The following is a 7,871-nucleotide window of genomic DNA, read 5'->3' as shown; positions in this document are numbered from 1 at the left end:
AAGATATATCTGCATTATAGCTGTATTTCTCATTCACAGGGCATTTAACTCTTCCTCCAAAAATAGAGGTTCTGTACTGTGGCAGTTTCTCTAGGAAGAGTGCACAAGAAAGACCTTACGTTAAATGTGGACTTTTTCTTGCTATGTTATGTTCACTTAATTAAGGGGATTATTGCACTTCTGCAAATGAATTATATCATAGAATCATAGAACTGCTTGGGTTGGAAGGGCCCACCCAGTTCCTACATGCTCCACTATGGGTGTTGCCACCCACCATATCAGGCTGCCCATGGCCCATCCAGCCTGGCCTTGAACACCTTTAGGGATGGGACGTCCACAGCTTCTCTGGGAAGCCTGTGTCAGTGCCTCATCACTCTTTCTGAACAATTTCCCCCTAACATCTAGTCTAAATCTCTTCTCTTCATGGCACTCCTCTGTTCTCGCTCCAACAGCTTCATGTCCTTGTGCTGAGGGCTCCATTCCTGGACACAGTACTGCAGGTAGAGCCTCAAGAGCAAAGAGGGACAATCACCTCCCTCATGCTGCTGGCTATCCCTTTTTTTTCACACAGCTCAGGATACAGTTGGACTTCCAGGCTGTAAATGCTCACTGCTAGCTCATGTCAAGCTTCTCATCCACCAGAAGAATCATAGAATCATTAAGGTTGGAAAGTACCTCCAGGATCATCTACTCCAGCCATCAACCCATCACTGCCATGCCCACTAAACCATGTCCCTCAGTGCTGCATCTACCCTTTTCTTGATGATGACTCCACCACTTCCCCGGGCAGCCTGTTCCAAGGTGCTACCACTCTGTCTAAGAAGAAATTCTTCCTAATTTCTTTCTAATCTAAACTGAACCTCCCGTGGTGCAACTTGAAGCCATTACCTCTTGTCCTGTCACTAGCCACCTGGGAGAAGAGGCCTTAGTCCCACCTTTGTACAACCTCCTGTCAAGCAGTTGTGGAAAGCAATAGGTTCTCACCTGAGCCTTCTCTTCGCCAGACTAAACAATCCCAGTTTATTCAGCTGCTCCTTGTAAGCCTTGTGCTCCAGATCCCTCACCAACTTCATTGTCCTTCTCTGTACATGCTCCAGTGCCTCAGTGTCTGTCTTGTTAGTGAGGGGCCCAAAACTGAGCACACTACTCAAAGTGTGGCTTCACCAGTGCCAAGTACAGAGGTATAATCATCTCCCTGTTCCTGCTGACTACAGGCCAGGATGCCATTGGTCTTCTTGGCCACCTGGGTACACTGCTGGTTCATGTTCAGCCAGTTGTCAACTAACATCCCCATATTCTTTTCTTCTATACAAGTTTCCAGCCACTCTGCCCCAAACATGGGGTGTTATGTGTGGTTACTGTGGATGAAGTGCAGGACTCAGCACTTGGCCATGTTGAACCCAATATGATTTTCCTTGTTTTTCATCCCTGAGAACAATTGTTCACAAATGTATGTACTGCCAGAAGTGGTAATGTGAATAAGGCATGATTATAAAGTGAGGGATGTTTTTCTCTGGTAAGATAGTTCTTATGGAAGTCTAATAAAGAGGCATGATCAAATTTTTGAGTTGAGTATCTGATTGCAGCTCTATACCTTCCATGTGAAATTGTGCATGTAATGTGATTATGTCAACTGAAAATGGAGTTGGAAATTTACAAAAAATGGATTTTATTCAGCAATCTTAACCCTATTCTCAAATTATTTTAACAAAATGGAAAGTGCTGCATATTTTTCACTGTTCATAGGGCTGTGTTTAGCCAGTGTATCAAAATAGAATTATTTGCCAGAACTTGAGTTACTACTCCATTGTGCCCACCCCTGTGCCCTGGTTTCAGCCCAGACAGTGCCAGTCACACACTAACATCTAGTTATTGTTGAGCCATGGGTACATGCCTGGGGCTGGGCTGGCCCACTCGGCTGGGCAGAGCCACCATCATGCTGGTTCAGAACAGGGCGTGGCCACAGTACAGGCTGTGCCAGGCTTCGTGTAGCCCACAGGCCATGGGATGGACATTCCTGGACTAAATGAACTTCACAGACTACTTGGAGGGGTGCTCCACAGACTGTGGTAATGATATGTGTGCGTATATCAAAAAGGAAAAAGGTGGTAGTAGTTAATGGAGATGTATGACAAAGTATGGAATCTGAGCAGGATGTAAATGGTACAGAATAAGGGGTGGATATCATCCTGGTGTCTGCTGGGATGGACTTGTTTTTTTCTTCATAGTATCTGGTGTGTTGCTATGTTTTGGCTTTAGGGGAAAAAACAATGTTGTTAACACACTGATGTTTTAGTTGTTGCTGAGCTGTGCTGTTTGGAATCAAAGCTCCATCAGCTTCTCAGCTTCCTGTACTGTCCTGCCTGTGAGGGGAACTCAGGGAGTACGAGAAATAGGGAGTGGACAGAACAAAGACTGATGATCTAAACTGGCCATTCTGTATGACATCATGCAAAATAAACTTGAAAAATAGTGGGGGGTTGGCTCTCATTGGGTGGGAGCAATTGCTGCTTGGGAACTAGCTGAGCATCTATCGGTGGGTGGTGAGCAATTGCTTGTGCATCACTTGTTTTGTATATACATATTATTATCCTAATTATTATAATTTTTTTCCTCTTCCTTTTCTGTTTTAGTAAATAGTTTTTATCTCAGTCCCTGAGTTCTACTTTGTGTTTTTTTTTCTATTATTTCTCATCCCACTGAGAGTTGAGGGAGGGAGCCAACATGTGTGTAATACTTAGCTACATTCCAGGTTAAGCCACAGTGAATGGGGACCCACCAGAATGCCTTGACATCACAATAAGGTGTGCCTCACAATGCCTGGGTGAGCCCTGAAGCCTACATGGCACCTGTGGGACTGCTGTGGGAAAGAAGATCAACAACAGCCATGATTTGATGAAGTGCATCCAGATCATTCAACATGCTAGAAACTGATGTAGGTAAGAAGTTACTCTGCAAGTGGGGCTTCATGCTGGGTCTGACTTTAGTGGAGGACTGCTTCTCTGAGGTGAAAGCAGCCATTTCCACCAAAAAAAAAAAAAGAAAGAAAGAAAGAGAGAAAGAAAGAGAGAAAGAGAGAAAGAAAGAGAGAAAGAAAGAGAGGAAGGAAGGAAGGAAGGAAGGAAGGGAGGGAGGAAGGAAGGAAGGAAGGAAGGGAGGGAGGGAGGGAGGGAGGGAGGAAGGAAGGAAGGAAGGAAGGAAGGAAGGAAGGAAGGAAAAAAGAAAGAAAAAAAGAAAGAAAAAAAGAAAGAAAAAAAGAAAGAAAAAAAGAAAAAAAAAGTCCCTTTATCTGTCAAGGTGGTGTACCAGTGATGGGCCTCCCCAAACTTTGTGCAGAACTTTCTGCCCTGGGATGTCTCCATCCTATGTGAGCTCCATCACCCCAAAATGATGCACATTTTTTATATTGTTGGGTTGAGCTATACATTGTGATGGAAGTGGCAGCCACTGACTTGCTACAACAGGTGCAGAATGTGAGCAAGCTGCCCTGGGAAGGCTGGGACATCTTCACACAGGTTGCGGGGGTCATGTGCTACTTGCATGACTGCAACTTGTTGCACTGGGATCTCAAGTGAGAACATACTGCTCAGTGCCAATGTCTGCCAGGCCAAACTCACTGAATTTGGTTTCAGCAGGAACATATCAACAGCTAGTCAGACCTGAGCACCACTTTCTGCGTCTCAGTAGCCTACGTTCCCCAAGAGGTTCTGCTGTGCAACCTGTACAGTGCCAAAGAAGTATGACATGTGGAGCTTAGGGGTGATCCTTTTTCTTAAGGTCACTGGCTGCAAGCAGAAATCTTGAAACTCATTCTCAAATTTCTTTTATCAAAATGGAAAGCAAATATGCATATTCTTCTCTGTTCACAGGACTGTGCTTAGCTAACGTATCAAAATGCATACAATTATTTGCCATAACTTGAATTTGCAATAATCTAAATTTCATTTTGAATGTTATTATGGTTTGAAACATAGCACAGTTAAGTTGATTTTCACCTTGAAGGTGCATATTTAACACATTTAAATTAGCGATCGAATCCACCAAAAATGCGAAATCCGTGAGCCATTTGTGATCATCTGGCACAAATTTTCCTTTTGATTCTATAAATGACTTGATTTTGTTTGGCAAATCATAACTCTTTTTAGCATTTTGCCCTGACTTAGCCACCTTAATTTAGGAAAGTGAGTCATATTCCCCTAATGAGCATCCATACTTTTAAAGAATTCTCGGAATTGGTGATGATTCAGCCCTTTGGACATCATGAAATTCACAGCTTTGGTGATGAATTGTACAACATGATCCATTTTTAAAGCTTTTACACATAGGTTTTCTTGATGCACAATGCAGTGATATTTCTTCAGATGTGAACTGCCAACAGCAAATATAGTCTTCTATTACTTTTATAAGTACCTTCTTTTTACCAACCATCTCTGGGATGCCATCAGTAGCTATACCAGATATGTTGACAAAGGTTAAAGGAAAACACTTTAATGTAATTTTTACTACTTCATACAAATCAATATATTTAGTTCTGTCTTCTCGTAGCCATTTCCTCAGTGACATTATGTTAATTAATAGTATTTCTAGTAAAAATGGTTACTTTAGCTCTATCTGTAGCATCATTTCATTGATTGCCGTAGCGTAAAATTTGAAATTAGCATCTTTACTCTCCACATTTCTTCTGATGGATTTTCTTATTTCTTCAGTTTGACTGGTATAGTCTGGTGAGACAAACTGATTTTAGAGAAGTCCATTATTTTTATCAGGACAAATTGTATCTGCCATGCTTTCTATCCATTGCTTAACTATCAGTGCAAAACCATCAGTGAATGGTTTCGATTTTTTTATTTTATTTTTTTTTGGTGCAGTCAGATTTGTTAACACAAGATTTGTTGAAACCATGCTCTCACGTGTCTATGTATACAGTATGCTTAGCTGTCCCCTGTGCATAGCAGACTGTACAAATTTCTACAGAAAGTTTGTTCAGTAATAGTTCTAAAAGGGAGGAGGCTGTTTTAGAACTGTTTTTCTCACTGGTGATAGGTGACAGGACAAGAAGAAATGTCCTCAAGTTGCACCAGGGGAGGTTTAGGTTAGATATCAGGAAAAACTTTTCAGAAAGGTCGTTAAGCATTGGAATAGGCTCCCTGGGGAGGTGGTTGAGTCACCATTCCTGGATGTGTTTAAAAACTGTTTAGGTGTGGTGCTCAAGGACATGATTTAGCATGGGTTGTTAGAGTTAGGGTAGTATGGCTGGGATGCAGTTGGATCTGATGATCATGAAGTTCTTTTCCAACCTGAGCAATTCTGTGATTCTATGAAAACGGACTAGAGGATTGTCTTGCTTTTATGATTTTTGATTATTGGTATTCCACATCATAACATCATGTAGTACACTGGGAGTTAGAGTTAATGCTCCAGTTCCGGGTACCTGTCCCAGAAGAGAACTACATCCCCCAGAGGACTGTTTGCTGTTCTGTTACCATTTCCACTCAGAGGGTGAAGATAAAAGTCATTCACATCTCTTGACCTGCCCCTTCTGATCTCGGCAATGTGTGTGCTCCATAGATCATCTTGCCGCAGCATTAGAGTAAGGCCTTTGGTTTTTGACACCGTCATTTAATTTGATTTATTAGCTTCAATTTTAATTATCATAGAATCATAGAACCATAGAATGGCCTGGGTTGAAAAGGACCACAATGATCAGTGAGTTTCAACCCCCCTGCTATGTGCAGCGTCACCAACCACTAGACCAGGCTGCCCAGAGCCACATCCAGCCTAGCCTTGAATGCCTCCAGGGATGGGGCATCCACAACCTCCTTGGGCAACCTGTTCCAGTGTGTCACCACCCTCTGTGTGAAAAACTTCTTCGTAATATCCAACCTAAACTTCCCCTGTCCCAGTTTAAAACCATTCCCCCTTGTCCTATCACTATCCATGGTTAATTATATTGTATCATAGTGCATTATCTTGCATTCTGATATCTTATTTAGTAAATTAGTTTGTTTCTCCTCAGATCGTTGCCGCTGTTTTGTTCTTAGGCCCATCTCTCTACCCTTTTCCCCTTTCTTCCCTTTTCTGTTTTCCTAGGGTGTGGGTCTATGGGTGCCCTCGCCCCACTAGTCACAGAACTAGTCTAAACCAGGTCCAAACCAGCCTGTAAACTGTTGACAAAGATTTAATAGTCTTCTTAGCATAATCTCGCTCCATAGAACACTTTTTCTTTATTCTGCATAGCACCAAAATGCTTTTCATGACTCAAAGTCAAAGGTAATGAAACATGATACAACTCAACATAGTATGACTCAAAGACATTTTCCCTTTTGTTATTGTTGATTTCTTGGCTCTGCAAAAATATGCTTCTTAGAGTTTTTGTTGGTGTTTTGTTGTTTGTTTGTTTGTTTGCTTTGTACTGTGGGCATGTGTTTTCCTCTTTCAACTTTCTAAATTAAAAAAAAAAAAAATCATCAAAAGTAAATACATTCCTCATTAGAAGAACCAGTGCCTACTTACATCAGAAGTATCTGGAAAAACAGATGCGTAGTGCCAAAAGCTCACAAAATGTTTTTTTCCTGATCATTTCGAAGCTGGGACCAACTAGAAAGACAGTTCTTAAATGCAATATGTCTAGAAAAGATCAAACTGTATGAAGGATCAAAAGTATTAACTGTCATTATTTATTTATTTATTTATTTTGAATTTTCCTTCCTTATGTCATTACTTTGTCTAGAAATCATCAAATTGTTTTTAGTCTGATTAGAGCATATGTTCTTGCCTCTGTAAAGACACAGATCCTATCCAGGTGAAGGCTTGGATGTAGCAACTTTTATAGCATGAAATCCACTGTGACCAACTTACCATTTCCTTTCAGCATGGCAAAAACTTTGCTGTTGATTGTATGGAGAGAACTTGGCAGAGGTACCTTATAGTTTGCCTCCTGCTATGGAGGCTTATGAAGTATCTTTTGTCTCTGGCTGTGCTACCTATCATGTAATCATCAAGGTTGGAAAAGACCTCCAAGATAGTCCAGTCCAGCCATCCACCTACCACCAATATTTCTCCACTGAACCATGTCCCTCAGTACAACATCTAAATGTTTTTTGAATACTACCAGAAGTGGTGACTTAACCACCTCCCTGGGCAGCCCATTCCAGCACCTGACTACTCTTTCGGAGAAAAGATTTTCCTAATGTCCAACCCATGCAGAACAGTAATGACCCATTTCTTCTGTTTGCTCAGTATACAGTTAATGGGGTTCTGACAGGATGAAAGACAAGTATGGATACTTCTGCCTTGGGTCAGTTTGACACTAGTTTGCTGTGGTTGAAGGCCAAATTACATAATGTTTACCTATGAGGTTGGCTCTTTTGAGAGAGTACATTTCAAAACCAATGATGATTGTCTTTCAATACCATTTTCTGACAGGTTTGCTGAACAAACATTGGAATATTGTAATCTCATACCAGTATTTTATTTTATTCCTTCAGACAAATGATCAGAGTCATTAGTTCCTTGCCTGAAGAGGTGGCTCATGGACGTACTAAAAGAAAGTACTGAAATCTGTTATGCTATGCATAAATATGTATGTCACACATACTCCATAAAACAAATGGTATACAACTTTGTATACCTAATCCATGGGTGTCCAACCTTCTGGCTTGCCTGGGCTGCATTTAGTGAATAGAAATTGTCTTGGGCCATACATTGGTCGCTCCAAAAGTAATACCTCCTGTTTATTTCCGTGGAAACTACAACTGATGCAAAGAGCACAATAACACTTTGATAGAGCAAATTACAGCTACAAAACATTTTTCAACATAGGCACGACCATTAACTATGCATTTTCACCTGCAATGAATGATTGCCTGCAT

General features: G+C 41.3%; 1 pseudogene; it reads left to right on the top strand.

Annotated features, from left to right (window-relative positions):
• The first annotated feature begins 3,288 nt into the window (after positions 1–3,288).
• Positions 3,289–5,689, top strand: LOC121108527 (annotated as a pseudogene).
• The last annotated feature ends 2,182 nt before the right edge of the window (positions 5,690–7,871 follow it).

Source organism: Gallus gallus, chromosome Z (assembly GCF_016699485.2).
Source record: "Gallus gallus isolate bGalGal1 chromosome Z, bGalGal1.mat.broiler.GRCg7b, whole genome shotgun sequence".
Lineage (NCBI taxonomy): Eukaryota > Metazoa > Chordata > Aves > Galliformes > Phasianidae > Gallus > Gallus gallus.
This window is presented reverse-complemented; position numbering and strand designations above follow the sequence as displayed.